This window comes from Anarrhichthys ocellatus, unplaced genomic scaffold (genome assembly GCF_004355925.1).
Source record: "Anarrhichthys ocellatus isolate YVR2014 unplaced genomic scaffold, GSC_Weel_1.0 scaffold5, whole genome shotgun sequence".
NCBI lineage: Eukaryota > Metazoa > Chordata > Actinopteri > Perciformes > Anarhichadidae > Anarrhichthys > Anarrhichthys ocellatus.
Window position 1 is genome coordinate 4,063,597 of NW_022280035.1, and position 18,294 is coordinate 4,081,890.

The 18,294-nt window shown below is 42.1% G+C and overlaps 1 protein-coding gene across 1 annotated transcript in view; it reads left to right on the plus strand.

Annotated features, from left to right (window-relative positions):
• LOC116382233 (metabotropic glutamate receptor 4) overlaps positions 1-18,294 on the plus strand; it is a 157,300-nt gene that overhangs the window by 23,981 nt on the left and 115,025 nt on the right. The window lies entirely within an intron of this gene.

The following is an 18,294-nucleotide window of genomic DNA, read 5'->3' on the forward strand; positions in this document are numbered from 1 at the left end:
AACATATTGCAGAAAAAAAAAAAGAAGAATACTTTTTTTTTTTTTCTTTGCCAATTTCCATCCTCCTGTGTCTCTGAGACAGATGAGGAAGAAGTCCTGACCCTCGCTCCAACGGCACTCTTGAGAGATGAGAAAAGCTAAAGGGGTTGTGAGAGTTCACCTCACAGGTCCACAGGGAAATGTCACTGTGGGCACATTAGCTCTCTGCTCTCCTCACTTCTACTGTCAAATGTCAGTATGCTAATAACCAGAAATCCATGTCCACAATGTTATGGCGTGCCATGCTGAGCTCGCGGTGCTTCTGCGGCATTTTAAGCGAGTCCTCTGCGGATTCCCTGGGTGCATGTGACTTCTTTTCAGTACATGCTAAGGCAGATACGATCTGATGAAACATTAAAGTTTCAGTGACCCTTTGTGGTCTCTGTGGAGGGCGAGCAGATGCTGCATCTATGTTCTAAGGTTTAAATCACATTTCCAGACTCTTTGGGCTTCACCAAAAGTGGCAATTGTGTATTTATATATTTATTTTTAATAGAAGCACGGGCAGGATGCAGTTCCCATATGCATGGATGGCTACAATACATGCTGCATAGTGTCACTGTACCAATACGTATTCAGCACTTCAGTCTTCTGAGAGGGAGAGATACACACACCTAACATATGCTCACACACACCAACACAAAGCTGCCTTTCTATCAGGTGCGGCGGTTGACTGAGCAAGCATTTAGTGTTGGTGTTTGTTTGTGTCTGCCACAGGATGGTTCATCCATCTGCTGCAGTCCCGCAGCCGGATGGTGAGACTCCAGTGTCCAGTGGAAAGTGACAAAAGAGGAAAAAATAACTGGCCCCATATGCTTAAGGACAAGAGAAACACATTAAGAGCTGAGAATTACTAAGCAACCTCACTTCAAAGAGATGAACAACTATGCTTGGAGCGTTTTTTTCTTCTCTTTTGTCATTTAGCCCGTCTTGACTCACTTCTTTCAGCACCATCAGTAGACCATTACTAAAGTGCCAGAGAGCAGTGCAAAGAGTGACATTTCTACAATGAGCACACATAGGTTGTTGTCTACGGATTGAACTTTTTGTTTTCAACACGTCTTGTTCTGTATTCATCGAGCAGCCTCAGCTTCATCACCACGTCAATGACAAATAACTGCTTTTTCAACCTTGTTGCACACAAAGTAAAGCGAGCTCTGATTATGATGGCTGTGTAAGGAAATTAGAGTGATTACTGTAATGTGGAAACCTTTCTCGCCCTCACAGCAGCTACAACAGCATGGACCTTTAATAGGTGCACCGCAGATAGAAGGGGTTTATTCTCCGCAGTAATTAGTGCTGTTCAGAGATGAAGCTCTCTTTAAGGAGAACGTTTCTTAATTGCTACCTTTGTCGCAACATTGCTGCTGTTTGAAAGAATAATAACAGCCGGTTAAAGTAATTGTTGCTATATGAATTCATTTGTTGAATTGTGCTGGAACGTTCGCCCCAAGAAACTGGTTATTGTTCTTCACTCAAAGCTGTTGCATTGTTGCACAGATACTGCTTATTATGACCAGAAATATAGATATATGCTAATATGTTCCAGCAAGAACTCCTGATAATTTGAAGAAATAAGGGGATGATGTGCACCTCCAGGGAATTTCGGAAATTACAATTCCAACCTGGAAACCGGTATTGGTTGTGAATTTAACGCATCCAATAATGCAGTGATATATGAATTAATTAGTAAACAACTCAAAGGTTCCTTGTGAAAGGCCAGTGCAGACCTGCCCTTGGAAATTGATATGCTGGCCATTGACAGTGATTCAAATGTCTGTGGTTCTCCCTCCTACGCCTCTCCTGTCAGAGTAAGGGCGATAATGAGACGCACGCATTATCTGGCCTTGCTGTGATCATGTTTTACCAACCAAACAGCAGCAAAGGTAACCTAGCTGTTTCAATGGTCCTGCGCCGTCATGAAACTGTGATAAACCAAGCACTCTGCTGTAGGCCATGTGTACAACCACGCATACATCATCATAAAAAGAGTCGGTGACAGCAGTTGACAAAAATCTATCTTGTTTTAATCAGTGGGAAATGGATTGCTGCAGATTTGGCACAGTGTGGGTAAAAGCTATGAATGCAGAAACATGCTCGTACGAAATCTGCACACAGGCATTCTCTATTAGGCTTGTAACAAAACATGAATATTCATATGTTACACACTTCCCTGGACAATGATCTTAACTTCCCGTCAATCTTTTTACAAAGAGCCCATGTTCACTTTTCTCTAAGTTTGTATTGTTGAATCCTGTTTTATGTATCTGTATTTGCTGTAGAAATATTTATATATGTGTGCATTATATACAGTATGTATGTACTGTATATATACATACATATGAATACATATCTATATGCATACATTTATATACATATATACAAACAAACATTCTGTATATACTGTATATATACACATATATATATATACATATATATGTATACACCTATATGGCCAAGCTGGTCGGGAAAAAAGCAAAATAACTTCTCCATCGCGTAAAAGCTCCAGTGCTGATTTTTGCTAATCTTTCAATGAAGAAACATTCTCCAGTTCTGACATAACTGATGCTATTGCAGCATGTACGCCAACGTCTTTGGGAGCCATTGTTGTTTAGAACGAACAGTCGTCTCTCTGTGTTGTCACGCCACGCCCATAGCTGCCAGTTGCTCCTAACAGGACACTGATTGGTCCGTGCTCTGGTTTACCGGACACAAACGCATTCATTTGAAGCCTGACAAGATGGATTGTCGTGTGATATGTGATCCCGTGATTCTTGTGTGATGTTGTGACATCTCGAGAATCCAGCTGCTGTGTATGAAGGCAAATCAATATCAAAATCCGCTAGCAGAAATTAAGAATATATCTGCTCCCGTGAGAAAACCATGCTTTGAGGGCGAGGAGCGTCCCCTGGTGCACAACTTCCGTCACTGCTGTTCTGCTCGCGAAACTTTCACCTGCTCGCTCATAAGTGTTTTTTTTATTTTTGACAGTAAGTGGGCGGACCCAGTCCCCATTGTATCACTAACTTTAATTGGCTACAATCCTGGTCTTTGGATTGGCCGGGTATCACTCCTGGCACAGACGCTAGCTATAAAGGTGGTTTTTAATCAGCCGCTTAACACTACTCCACTGCATGTTAATGAGGCTAGTGCGTTAATCTGACCCTGGACCTCTATCACATCTCATACTTTGTCTCTGTCCCAGGCTTTCCTGTGTGTCAAACTTTGGGTAATAAATGTGAAAGATATACGCAAATTAGCCGCCAAAAAAAAAGAAAAGAAAAAGATCTCCTCCCCTGAAATGTAGATACATTCAGAGGGTTGAGCCTTTACACCCGTTGCATGCCTAATCAACATCCACTGAGAGAGTTTTGGCTCATTAAACAGGCCCTTTGTGCTGGCATTAATAATGCAGAGGCGATGTGAGAGTCGTGATGTGCTCAAAGACCTGCCATCTAGTTAATGCACCATTAATCGTGCATGTTAAGACAACAGCCTTGGGGGCAGCTGACCCCTCCCCTCTCTTTAGGAGGTAAAGTCAGAAAAGTGGGCACCTGGCCTCCTTGTCTCAGATGCTCATCGGATCCACCTGCAATGCCCCCGACGGATAGAAAACGGAGCAAAATATACTCACGGAATATAGGCATTAATGTGTGACACTTTGTTCTGCATTGTACAGAATTTATCCATTACACCCTAACTCCTTTGTGTATGTATTTGTACCTTGCAGTGCTAAAATAACAAGGTGAAATTGACAAAATATGGGTAGAAAACTAACACCTTGAGGAGACAAAAGAACAGGATGTTAATGTAAGTGCAGCTCTAAATTTAATCCTTAAATTCCCTCTGAATATTTTTAAGCACAATCCTTATCATGGCACCTGTGTTTGCTTCACTCAGAAACATCCTGTCGCTCCCATATGAAAATGAAGACACAAATCCTCAATAAACATTTCTACATACTGTACAGAAAAAGTTGTGTATGTCTGAAAATGGTCGCGTTTTCATTGTGGTAAAGAAATAAATTCCTCAGAAATTCCGTAAATGTATGAAATTAGGGGAAGAAGTTATCACGGTGACCAGGACTGTCGACTGACTTTTCCCCTGCACCCACGTGCGCATTGCATTGCTTAATCTGACTACATTTCCCTCGACTGGGGACAGACTGCTAGTTTGCAGGCTTTTCTGACTCGCTCCTATTCCCTTTTCCTCCCACCTGCTTCTTGGTCTGAAATCAATGTTCCAACCCTTTCATCCTCTCTGAAGATTGCCTCAACCGGGGCAGAGTCTATCAGGCACCACCAGACTGACATTTCCCTCTAGCTGCAGCACCTACGGGGGACTCCATAACTGACTCAGCCCCCCGAGGGACGGATAATCCCGGGCTAAAACCCCCAGATTCTGTGATTAATGATATATGTCTAGTGGTTATGACCCTTGTTCTCTTGCTGTGATGCCTCGTGTCGAGCCCAGGGAGCTTCGGAGAGCTGACAAGGGAGACCTGTACAATTATGCACTGGCTCAGCGAAGCAGCCCCCCTGGCGAACATAGACGGAGCTTGATAGGACCTTTATTAGCAACAAGACATGCGCTGCATAAACAGTATATTAAGAAACAAAGCGTGTGTAGCCGAAGTTATTTATACACTGTGTGCGCGGTTTGCGGCGTTCACAAAAAGTGTAAATTTATTCTAAATGTTAACTCATGTGTGGTTAAAGCTCGGCTTTTCTACAAACATGTATTCTGCATATAACCACACATATGTTAAAAGGTACCCTGTGGAGTGTTTCCCATCAAATGCATATTGCATTGTACTCTTGAAGCGTACAAATACATAAGTTCTTCTTCATAAAACATTAGCAAAAATGTTTGCGTCCAAGTTACTATCAACTATCAGTCTTCTTCTTCAGCTCTGTTTTCTGCCACCAACTATCGATCGGTGTAATAAATTTCATAAGTACGTCTGCAATAATAGTATGCTTTAGGGCGGAGATACCTTGTGATTGACAGGTCACTAACTCAATGTTGTCAGGTCTGGGAGTTGTCAGTGTTCTTGTCTTAAAACTTCAACCCTTTCACAGTGTGTTTTCAGATCATGAAAGTTAACTGTAACCTGCTGGTTGCCTAAAAATGTCTTAATCAGCGGTTGTAGGCTACTTAGCTCAACCGTCACATTCTTCGAATGCTGGTTGCAAAAAGCCCAATGTCGACAGTTAAAAACCCTTCAAAATGGTAGTCCACAAACCAATGGCTGACATCACGGTGATTACGTCCACTTCTTACATACAATCAGAGTCTGTGTGCATGTTAGGATACATTCGGCAATGACACTAACAGTCACTGTAATGGCTGTTTTACATTTACGCATCAAAAGGCTTGTACATGTCGAAATGCTGATATTCTAAATACAGATGTTTCGCAATGATAATTAGGAGTGTCCAAGCTTGGCAAAAAAAAGGTTGTGTGCAAGCTTTAAGTTAAGTTGTTTTTCAAGGTTTTACATTCAGACTTTAAGGGCAGTAAGTCAAAGGCAACAGCTCCAGAGGGGCTGCTCAGTGACCAACAGATACAACTGGGAGTGTACTGTGCAGCCTCGAGCTGTGACTCTGTGCAAATGTGAGAGTATGCAGCAGGGCGTAGCTAAAAAAAAAAGAAGAGACCTACACACTCAGAAGTACGGCAGCGGTACATTGAAACTGTTACCATAACAGGCACATAATGGGCCTGGGTGTATATATTTCAACCCTTTCATAAAAGGCACACAGTAGCTGCTGATAGTTTTAGAACCAGATGCGATCAGGCTGAAGGTTAAATCAGGCCTGTGCACCACTGTTGAGGCTCTGGTTCAATTCCCGGAGGCAGTGCTTCTGGCTTGGCTCCACTAAACGATTGGGATTTAGCAGTAACAACTATATCCTACAAAGAAAATGCAAAACTCTAAGTGATGCCAACAAATTAGATAATTGTTTCCAGGTAAAGAGTTTTCACTTGGGGTTACATACTGTACTAATCAAACAAATGACGTTGACCTCGTTGAAAAAGGATTGCAACGTGTCTCCATCAGATCATTTTATCCACAGGAACACTTTAACGGCTGCTTGGCAAAGTGCTCAAACCAAAAAGTTTCAGACAGGCACACGATTTAGACAAAGAAGGAACAAATCAAATGTTTGAGAGCAAAGTCGGGGATCGTGCTTCTGAAATACTGTATAAATTTGAATACTCATCTCTGCCAAAGTGGAAAAATTAAAGTACTTGTTTCAAGTGTCTCCGTTTCACTCTTTAGCAGCTTATCTCCTAAACAAGTTGACTTCGGTGCAAAGCTAGGCTAATAAACTTCAGAGGATTGAATCTAATCCAGACGCACCTTAGATTACCAAACAGACAGCACCTGATGGGTTTAGCGATCAGCTTTTGTTCTTCTCCCCCAGACCCAAAAGATGAGTGCGTCACTGGAAGACGGATTACGCTCCAGTACAAATCTTCACCACAGCCTCACACAGTATCCAGCTGGAACATTTTTTTACAAAGATACTCATACAAATCTTTTGCATGATCCTGTTATGGATCAAAGTCTTTCTCGAAGCTTTTTGCTCAGAAAGTCCCGATTGTTCAATCAGACACCTATTTCCTCCGAGGAGCCTCAAGTTAATGACCCCGTTTCTCATCTGGGCTCCTCCCTGTTTTCCTCTGGCGTTGAGGGTGAATGCTTAATCTTCAGGGGAAGCTGTCAGAACATGATGAATGCTAGCAGTAGACTGGCTCTCAAAAGCTGCATTAATTTTTAAGCACAATTACTAGAACAAAATTTCTTTATTAAGCTACGTAAGATGACTGCAGAGGCACACGCAAGGCCTGGAAACTGGCACAGGGGTTTTGCTGCAACAGTATTTTAGGATATTTGAGTCTGCGAAAGTTTTTGCTGAAATGTCAAAGAGGGTCGTGAAACAGAGACAAGAGTTCTCACAAAAATGTTTTTGCCTTGATCTCCAAGCACAGATGGCCGTGTTGTAGGGATGTTAACCCGTCCAACTCTTAGCTGTGGTTAGCAATCAATGTTCCATTCATGCTCTGCCTCGTCTTCTTTAATCCAAGTATTAACCAGAGGAGAGATGAAAGGAACAATTTTCAGGTCCCACGCTTCACTTAATGGACCGTCTTACACTAAGTTAGCTTGGTTTACACTAAGCTTTGCTACAAAGAGAGGTTTGCATTCTCCCACTATCTGCTGCGGGAAATTCGACGAAAGAGACCGAGGTGAGAGATAAAGAGGACTAAGGAGGCTGTGATAGAGCAGGGAGGGGTGAATAATTAATGGGCTGTATTCAATTGTGAAAACCCAAGATGCACACAGCAAACCTGCAAGTATGGATGCTGCAGAGAGAGAGAGAGAGAGAGAGAGAGAGAGAGAGAGAGAATCCCAGAAAACCCAAGCATGTCAAAGGACCCTGAATTGGAAGGTGTCCTCGTCTATCCCTGCAAAAATGACGTTTGTGAGACAAAGACCTTGAAGTTTTGACACAAGGATTTAACAGCCAGCGAGACTAAACAGGAAGAACCCTGGAATCGAATGTGTTTCCTGCTGAAAGCCACAAAGGAGCCACAAGGCCGGCTGCGCCCAGAGTGTGTCTACTGTTTCTGTGTATTGACATGGAAGACATACTTTCTATTTTATTGCAATCGGCAGGGGAGAGCAAAGCCGTGCGTCATCTCAACCTCAAATTTCTTTATTTTAACAGGTTCTATTCTGTGGTCATTCATTTCTTTGACAATGTTCAGTTGACACATTCGGGACAACGCATAACATTTAACCATCTCTTTCTCATATCATGTATATTCGTATGAGATTCCTATGATTAGACATTTAATTCCATCTCACTTAAACATATATAGTGAAATAAGCCTGACCAAGATGTTAATACTGCATATGTATGACTACAATTAAATATTATTTTCATTATTGATTAATCTGCTGATCTTGTTCTCAGCTAACTGATTAATAAAATAGTGAAAAACTCTTAAGAGGCTTTTTTTTGTCCAACAAACGATTGTCCAAATGTGTTTGATTTATAATCAGAAATCAGAAAACCAGACATGTTTTTTGCGAAATTTTTGCTTTAAAAATGACTACATCGATTAACCAATGATCAAAATGTTGCAGAATGATAATACTGTCAGTCAACCTGTCGATTAATTGACTAATTGTTTCATCTGTTAATGTATGAGATGTATGAGGAATAGCTTTCTGAAGACAGCATGTCCATAAAGGTTGTGTTTCATGTTACAGCTCTGTTCTACGTTCCTTCACAACAAATACAGAATAAGAAGTAGTGTGAGGATGTATTCTAGCATTAAGTCATGTCAATTATAGAGTTTGTCACTTGACTTGGATTTTCACACTTCCCTCTGGTGGGGATTGGCGGACAGCTGGACAGGTCACCATTATCATGTCTCATTTAGCCACCAACACCTTCAATCACTGCAGCTCACTGTCACCGATTCAACGCTCCTTGAAAGGTGCTTCTATAAAGTCGGAGGGCGGTTACTTCTCAAGTCCTCAAACGGCCTCTGCAGAAGGTCAGAGGCTTCTGATGGCAACGAGATCACAGCTGACAGGCCCCGTGGCCAAGCTCGGGGCCATTGTCACGAAGCCATGTGCTGGACCCCCTCGGAGAGACGCATGCATGCGTGCATTCGTGACTGACTTGAAACGCTGCTGGAATGTCAGATTTTAGATTCTGTGTTCACAGAAGTCAAGTGAGGGGGTTTTGCAGAGCTGTTAATCACAGTTACAACCTTGAAAGGCTTCATAATGGCCCGAATCGTAAAACAGTAAATGAAAAGGACAACCCCTCCACACCCACCTGAAACATCGACTGAGAATAACTCCTACGAAAACACCAATTAAGAAAGAAATTGCGAGGAAAAGGCCACATAGAGAAGAATGCCAAGAGTACACAGGCATGCAGAAGACCTGTTTTTTTACTGCTTCTATCCCACGCCCAGCTGGATGATCCAGTAACAGTATTTGTATAACATAATTTAATTGTAACAATCATCATGCACTACTGTACCTCTTTAATGGTTTGCGAGACACTTTCTGCCAAGAATCACAGAAAAAGGCTTGGAACATGAAAAAACAAATAAAATAGTGGCAGATTTTGACAAGAGCGCACTGGCAGCCCAATTAGCAATGATGCAAAGCTTACAACCTAATAACCCTTGATTCACTGTTTCATTCCTGTATTTAACACTCGGTTCCACTCCTCTTGGCGTACTGATAACATGCTCTTTCAGCCACACTCCTGCTGCCCAGCATGCACATTTGACAAGACGAAGGAGGGCAAAAACTTTTATAAAATCTTTAGTTTGGGGATTAACTCCATGTCATGAGACCAAATGCACACTGGGTACCCTTTGAAGCTGGATAGATCCCTCTAAGAAGAGATGAATGGCAAAAAAAGAGGAGGGATTTCAATGTTGGCAGATAGTATTAAGCAAGCTGGGCTCTGCTCACTAGTTCATTTAGTAACGATACGTAAATAAGAAAGAAGATGAGTAAAGAAGAAAAGATAACAGCGCCAGCAAGTTAACGTGGTCGTGACGCTGACAGAGACCTTTGATGGGAGTGTCAACGAGTGTGCGGCCTGATGCTCATTATCAGTCTGCCGTTGACCTGTAACACAGCATATCAAGGAGTCACTGTACCACGATGCTGTCTGTGAGAACATCTCGTCCACAGAGCCTGAGCAAAGGCAATTATTGTGGATGGGAAGTTTCAGGATAGTGGGCCAAATCACAACTATTTTAAAGTACTTTTATAACCCTGTTTCTCCAAAGAGTGACATTCAAAGACAACTAAATGGTTTTACTGACCACGGTTTGGTTAGGTTCAGGTGACACAACCACTTGGTAGGGGAAAGACTGTGTCATTTTGGGAAACGTGCGTATTTTGCTTTCTTGAAGAGAGTTAGATAAGACGAGTGATTCTCATCTCTGCACGGTTACTACAGCAGCCGGCTAACTTAGCTTAGCTGAGGGACTTACAGGGGAAAACAGCTAGTTTAACAACATCTCTTAACATAGTGTTTGTTCAATCTGTACAAAAATAAAAGTATAAAAATGGCAATTCGCTGCGACACAGGGGTTATGCGCTGGGCAATTCCTTGAGTTGCTTGGCAACCAGGGGGGAGTCCAGGAAGTTACTGGTGGAAACAAAAGTGAAAACTCCTTCTTTAAGGTTATTGCTCTTTAGTCACAGTTTACTTTTTTTAAACAAATAACCAAAATGGTGATTGTTCCCTTACCTTGTTGCCTTAAGAGTAAAAATCATCAGTCGATTAATCAACAAGTCAAAGCAACAGAAAATCTATTGCCAACGATTATGATAATTGATTGATCAGTTCAGTCATTTTTTTTATTGCAAAAATGCCAAATATCAATTGGTTTTAGCTTCTCAATTGTGAATATTTATTGGTTCTAAAGGTGATCAGACTTTAGCCATGACGTTGATTATAGTAACATGTAGGAGGCGTCTCCATGCTCTTTTTCAGCCACCTGTCCAGTACAACCTTTTACATCACAAACAAACCACTAACAACCAGCAACGTGCAGGTGTTCAAGAAACAGTAAAAATAAAAGATGAACCGTACAGGAACATTACAAATCAATACAATCACCAGAAGCCGTGATCTTGGTAAAAAAAAAAAGGGAACCAGTAAAATTGATGAATATGGCAATAAAGCAAAGACTATCACCGGGTAGGAATGCAGGGTTTAAAATTTGTGAGAGTCCAGCGGAGCTCTTGCACAGAGGAAGAATGAAACAAGAGCGTCAGTGCTTTTCTCTGTGCGCTGGGAGAGAAACGTGTTATTAAGGCCTTGCTGCTGTGACCTCCTGACACTCGTACAAATCCCTCCTTCGAGTAAAGAGTGCCGCAGGAGTGAGTCCTGTTCGCAGATTTGCATGTCTGGTTATCTCGTCTCAAAGTCAATGGGTTTTTCTGATTGATTTTGTTTTTGGTCAGAAGTCTGAAATATGGTTTGTGGTTACCACAAGCTTGAAATATTTTAACGTCTTGTTCTACCATATAAAATATGTCAGTAAATACCCCTTTTTATGAATTTTGAAGCTTTTCCGTGTCTTAAAAAAGACGGTTTCAAACGTCATCACGCCGACTAGCACACCTTCACATGCCTCTTTGTCTTTACTCTCTCTCTCTCATGTGACCTGCGGTGTATTCCGTTTATAGCCTAACGTCAGCTTTAAACTTCTGCTGATTGCATTCTCGCTTAAAAAACCATAAAAGTGATGTTTAGATGTGAAGATTATCTTGCTGAACAAAACGTGTAAGCATCTGTGTTTGCCACAGAGCTAATTTTCTGCAATAATCCAAAACTTGAGTGATGCTAACATTTGGGTGGACCAAGAATACGTCATCGCTGCCAATCAAACAAAAGTATCAAACTATGGCAGGTGGTGAGGTTTAAGGAATACTTCTTGGGGTAAAAAAAGTTGTGTTAGTTATCAGGTAAATATCATAAATATCAGATAGGACAACATATTAAAGATTATAATTTGTAATATGGATGCAATTGTGTGAAATGCATGTGTTTACAACTCACCAATGTTAGTCATTGTTTCAGGGAGGCACAAACAGCACGTGCCATTTTATGAAACCGCGTCCATTTGGCACAAACCAGCATTGTGCCATGGGGTTTGGAGCTCACCCTACGTTTCCTGAAAACACCATACATCACAAAGGGAAGATTCATCTCTCTTCGTTCTTCATCAAATATAATGTTGCCTTCAAAGCCCTTCAGGAACAATCAGCTTTCAGCAACAATCAGCTTTCCTTTGCATCGCACGTCTGTATGTAAAAGAGCACAGAAGTGAACGGTGGTGTTCTCATGCTAAAAAATCCACTTTATCTATTCAAGCGTGGCTCAACATTGAAACCCTCTTTGACAGGATGGCAGTAACTGGAGGGATGCAGTATTCATACAGTCACTTCTGTCTCCAGGAGCAGATAAACCCAAGCTATACTTAGAAGCTCAATGTGCGATTTGAAATATGTGATTCCTCACAAATAAGTCTGTGCCCCCTATTGTTACCATCAAGGGAGGTTCACTTGGAGCGTTCGCTTTCTCTGACAAAACTATCTCCCTTGCACACTCTGAAATGTGCTCAACACTCTGAGCCAGCTATTACTTGACTATTAGGGTGCCGCTCTTGGGGAGAGATTTATTGGATTCAGACAGTGCTTTACATGGCAGCTGCCCCAGTCTTCCTCCATTTTATTTCTGTGCAGCAGACACAAAAAAAATGTCTCGTTCTAGCTTGAAAAATATTTGCCTGGTAGCTTTGTTGTTTCTTCAGACCTACAGCAATGTAGTATCCACACTGCGTAGGAAAGTTCAGACTTAAGAATGGTTGAATACCTCTAAATGAACTGCAAAAATATTCTAATACTCAGCCTTTACTGTGAAAGAATCGATTTTTCTTTTAGTCCATCCTCTCATTTTGAGTCATTCCTGTCTCTCTAATCCCACGCATGACACCAGCTTATCGATCTGCAGGATACAAGCGTCACAGCATCATCTGGCTTGACTATCGATCGGCTTGAGCTTGTATTCATTCTCACTTGGTTGGGAACACCGGCAAATGAAAAGCCACATGTGGAGCGACCGTGAGAAGCTGTCCCATGTTCAACATCTACGTTATTGTTGTACTAATCCTGTTTCGACCGGTGTCGAAAACTAGGGTGTCTCTCTGAGTCATGTCTCCCCATGAAGCAAACAAGCGGCAACATTAATCAGCTGCATTGACGAAATAAAAGATTCTTTGGTTAGTTGCTATTTGAGGCTTGTCCGCAGCCTAGTTTGTAAAAACAAAAAGGCATTACACTGCAGCTGATTCTTCACACCGTCCGCTCCAGAAGTTTGTCTCGTTTGGCACATTTAGGACAACGTGATTCAAGAGGTAACGGACTACCTGGCTCCTCAACAGCAAAGCTCAAAGGGTGCTTTTTGTGTGTTGTTATAAAATGTAGTGGGACAGGAAAAATTTGTCCAAGCAAAGTGGGACACACATAAAGCCTCAGCTGCTGGTTCATTGCTTCACTGCCTCTCATACAAACATTTCATATCTCTTTCTCTCTCTGTCTCTCAAAAAAAATAATTCTGTCTTGAATTAAAAATAAAGGAAACAGCAGGACAAAGTCACATCTCTCCTTCACCCCTACAATCCTTCTGCCATTAATGCGCATATATGTTGATATGTTGGCAGAGCCTTAAAGGAATTACCCATGAATAATTCACACCTTACATACAGTGCAAGTATGTTGCGTCATATAGCACAGAATCTGTATGAAGAGCCACTTAACGGCTGCAACACAGCGGACGTCCAACAGTTCAGTCCTTTGATTCAATTCTATCATTCGGATCTGTGAGAGCAACAAAGATGTCCGGCTGAGGGAAAGATGTGTTCCTGCTCAGAAGATACTCTTGTGCTCTGCCTGCATTCAGCCTGTATCGATAGATTTGTTCATTTGAACAACAACAAAAAAAGGAAATGACATTTGGGATCATTTGCCGTAACAAGGACACTATGATTCAGGCATAAACACAAAAGAAATAGTCTTGTGAATCTATATTCTCATTATTATGTCTCTGTGACCTCCTTAACGAGTTGTCTTGACTCATTCTGCATTTTCACCGTTAGACGTTCTCCACGGAAGTCTTGAATCGTCTTCCCTGTTAGCCCTGGGCAGTAACACAGACTGTTTGTTAATGGAATCTGCATATTGCATGAAGAAAGTGTTAATGAGCGAATATGAATCGACCCTAATATCTCCAGCTCTGGTTGAGCGAGCTAATGGACAGTGTCCTGGAGAGGGAGAAGAGGGTAATGGAGAAAAGGGGAATTAGTTTTGAGGTGGGTGTCTGATGCCTGTAATGGAAATGGGATGAATGCAGAGCACATAGTACTATAGAGTCACAATGCATGTAATGAAACTTTGTGCACACTCCCCTCAGCTTTCCATTTCTTTCATGCACTTGCTCTGCTCCTGCACCCTGGTGTCCTTGTTTTTTCAGTCTGACTCATCATACAAGGGAAGTTTCACACAGATTGAATGCGACAGTGACTCATATAATGCATCCCCGTTGATTTGCGTGATATTTGCCACAAAGGTCAGTCTGTACACACTTGCATCTGAGATTATCCCAATGTCTAACACAGGGGTTTTCAAAGGGATACACTTGTATAACAATAACCGCTGTCTGTAATAAACATCCATAAATTTGCTTTATCCAGAACTTGCCTGAGAATCATCATGTTTTTAAGTTTTTCCTCAGCATCAAAGTGATCCAGTGATGGTTTTCTTTACATCCATGGGTACATTGCCAACAGGAACTCCTGATGGCTAACTCGGCTTACTTTTAAGGGTGTTCAGGTTTACCAAAGCTCTCCCAATGCATTATTGGATCTGTAGTTCATCGAGGATTATTTACCCTCACAATGAGACACAGACTAATAATAGGCATGACAAAACCATTCATATTAACTTTTTCAAAGTTGCTCTCAATATACATTTTTTGTAATTAGAGTGGAAGGTATGTTGAAACCACCACAACACACACACATACACAGCAGCTCCGTAACTTAATACAATTCCACCCATTTCATTTCCGATCTGCGTGTACAGTAAATGCAAAAGATGTCAACTGTCGCATATAAAAATGGTTACAAGACCTCTCTAACATGCTGCGGTAGACTGCATTACATTCTGTCCTTCTACAGGATACTGAAGTGTAAATAAAATGGATTCTTCTCAAACACCATAGCCAGTGAGTCACCGCTTTTACAGGATCTGTCACTGCTCTCCTCAGCAATGAGGACAGGCTTGTTCCCCCCTTCGCTACTTTTATTGTCTGACAAACAATAGTCACAGTCATCAGTTTGACGTCAATAATAATTAAGCTCCCGTTTCTTTTATATTTCAGCAGAAAATGACACAGAAACAGTCTATGTCACAGAACAAAATGATACAGAGGCAACTGAATATCACAATTCTCTCCTCTGATGGATTGCTTGGATAAAAAAAAAAAAGAGACAATAACGTTAAAATGACATTTCTTTTGAACAGTTGCTTGAGCTACTCAACATTTTTTATTAGCTATCCATGTGAAATTAACTAGTACCTGATCATTTACAATGAAAAATAAACATCTATGTATCCGAGCAGACCAGCAGGCAGTGTAACCCTCTCTATACTGAGGACTCGATCTCCATCCTCCACTGTGATCATTTGGTCTTTTGGGCCTAAGTATCTCCTCTGCTGAAGCAGAACTGCCAAAACAGCAGCTCTCTGTCGGATTAGGACATAACTGTCAGGCGGTCCCAGCTACACTGTGACAGACCTATTAGCAGGCCGCATGTCATTGTGGGGCTTTGCAGACACGACAGGATGTAAAATCGAGGGGGTGTGTCTTCCTGCATTTCTTTGGTGCTTTTTGGAGTTTAGAGAGAATGAATAAAACATCCAAACATGACACCATCAAATACTCAAACTAAAAAGTAGTAGTACACTTGTAGCACCAGTATTTTCTGCGCAGATTATTTAGTATTTCTGAAGATAAAATATTCACACTGGTTTGTTTGGTTGCACAGCGTTACATGTTGTTAGAGCAGTGTCATTGTTTGGTTCAAGTTTTTCTAGTATTCATCGAAATTCTTGTCGAATAGGAGACACTAACTAAAGACATTAACTGCATGATTGTGAAAAACACCAGCTAAAAAGATGGCTTTGATGCTATTTAATACAAACAATAGCTGAAATGATATTCAGTTGCTAATTATCGGCCCGAGTTGCCTCGGAAGCTGTCTGGCTTTTGGGGGTTTGCTTGTCTTGCTGCCTTGTTGTTTGGCGAGTAGCCAAAGGCTGATTCAAAGTTTAGAATTCCTTTCGGCAATCTTTGATCATCTGGCAGAGAAAAGGTTTGCACTGTTTCAGAGGCCGTTCTCATGTGTCCCTTCAGTTATAGCATTTCATCTTTTTTGCAGCTCTCGGATACTAAAGTTAAATACCTCACAGAACCTCCCGGGCATTCAACTTCCCCATGCTTGTAACAAATTTAAGTAAATTGCACTCAATTAAAATGTCAGAACAGAGTGTGTGGTGCTGCTAAAAAAAAGAGCCTTTATTCAAAAATCTCCATGCAGCTAATTGCTCTGGAAACAATTACCAAGATAGATTTGAAAATATCTATCAAGAAAATATGTAAAAATCATAAAGTCTTTCTCCAAAACGGTCAGTTGATAGCAACCATGACATGAAATGACCTGAAGTCACTGCTTACTCCACGCACACCCTCATGTTTACCTTCACTTTCCTTAAAGCCAATTTAAAGTGCAAAGAAATGAGCTGAGCATTGGTAAGATGGCTTTATCGACTATTCGCTGGATTCATTTGCATCCACAACGTAAACAAACAGACTTTAATAGTGATTCATCTAACTTTAATGAATGGTTTCCGTTCACTCAGCCGTGTAAAAAGCACACAAATGCCAAAAAAAAAAGAAGGCGTCCCTGTCTCATCAATTCTAGACACACTCCAATAGATACTTTATACAAAAGTGTATTCCGTGGCAACGTGTCATTCCATTTTAGAGAAACCCTCAGTGGACTGAACCCTACAAGCTCTGTCAGCCATCAGTGAGGGAGTGCACACAGCAGCGGGGGACCGTGGTCGAGCGCAGAGGAAGCCGGAGTTCCTCCCTGTCACAGTGTGGGGAAGACGGCTGCTGTGTGAATTCTGCAATTTCCCCCTCACTCCTGCTCTCTGCAGACAGCTGATGTTTATCTCCTCTGCCCATCTGGGTCTTGTAACTAAACATCTGGTAAAGCTGCCACTGTGCGCGCAGGATATCTCAGAGCGATGGCAGTATAGGGGCACCGCTGTCCACCTCTTCCAAAAAGATCCTGAGAGACAGGGAGGACCTCTTCTAAGTTGTCGGGGCTTATTCTTAAAACGTGACTCAATTATTACAGTATTGTCCGGCACTTCATTTATCTGGTTGTTTTGTTCAGCGCTGCACTGTAATTATCCCGACTGTAGTTTGTCATCACAATGACGACGGACAAGGTGATGTGAAATGTGAGGCAAACTCCTTGCCTGCAGCTCCCTACATCATTATCAAAATGCAATCGTCAAATTAAAAAGCTATTTGCGGGCCACCCGTGCTGCAAATCTTTGCAAAGTATAGCATATGGCTCTAGAGAATCCTCATGGTCCAAACAACACTGACCACTTTCTACATGGTGGTTTTGTCCTGGTGCTTTAAAAAGCAGGTGTCGCTCCGTCATCACTACCCAGGCGCAGCTTTGAGCAAGTGCAGCAGTGTCGCTTCTTACCCGTTTGTCTGTTTTCAACTCCATTATAAAAGGCCGAGCCTACGTGGCTGTCCTTCTCTTCGAGGCTTTCCCCTAGAATGAAATGTTTTGCAGTGACTGGTAGGCCCTCATCCATTATGGATGCTCTGTTTTAGAGGGGTGATCTGTGCAGGATGGTATAAATATCTCCTTTTGGTTCCCAGCAGGGCGAGAGGAGCGGCACAAGACAGGCCCGCCTTGAAGTGTTTAGAGCAGTCCCGTCTTTAGTATTTGATTTGATGTCCAAACGTGACGGCGACGTCGTCTTTAATTCATGAGTCGCGGCGAAACTCTTGACTCCTCCGATTCAACGAGATAGTTCTACAAACGTGTACTCAACATTAGAGGGAAAGATGCTACCCACTACACCTCCATCTCCATTTCAATAATCACAAAATATCGCTGCTCCACAGTGATGCGTGCGGCAGCTGCTGCAAGGTAGCACACCTTTGTGGTCTTGAATGAGCTTTTGCCCTCTGTGTCCTCTGTGTCCTCTGTTATGGGCCGCACCGCCGCGGGACGCTGTATGTTAGCACACAAAAGCAGCATGAAGTAAAGCCTGACAGATATGTGTGTGAGATGGTCAATTGAGGCGGAGAGAGAGAGAGAGAGAGAGAGGGAGAGCTGCAAGACTCTCCCACTGTGTCCAGATCCTCTGCTCTATTAGTCTGGCACTGTGGGGGAGGCAGGCCTACTGTTGAGAGAACGCACGCACACACACACATGCACACACACGCTCACACACACACACACACACACACACACACACACACACACACACACACACACACACACACACACACACACACACACACAGAGAGT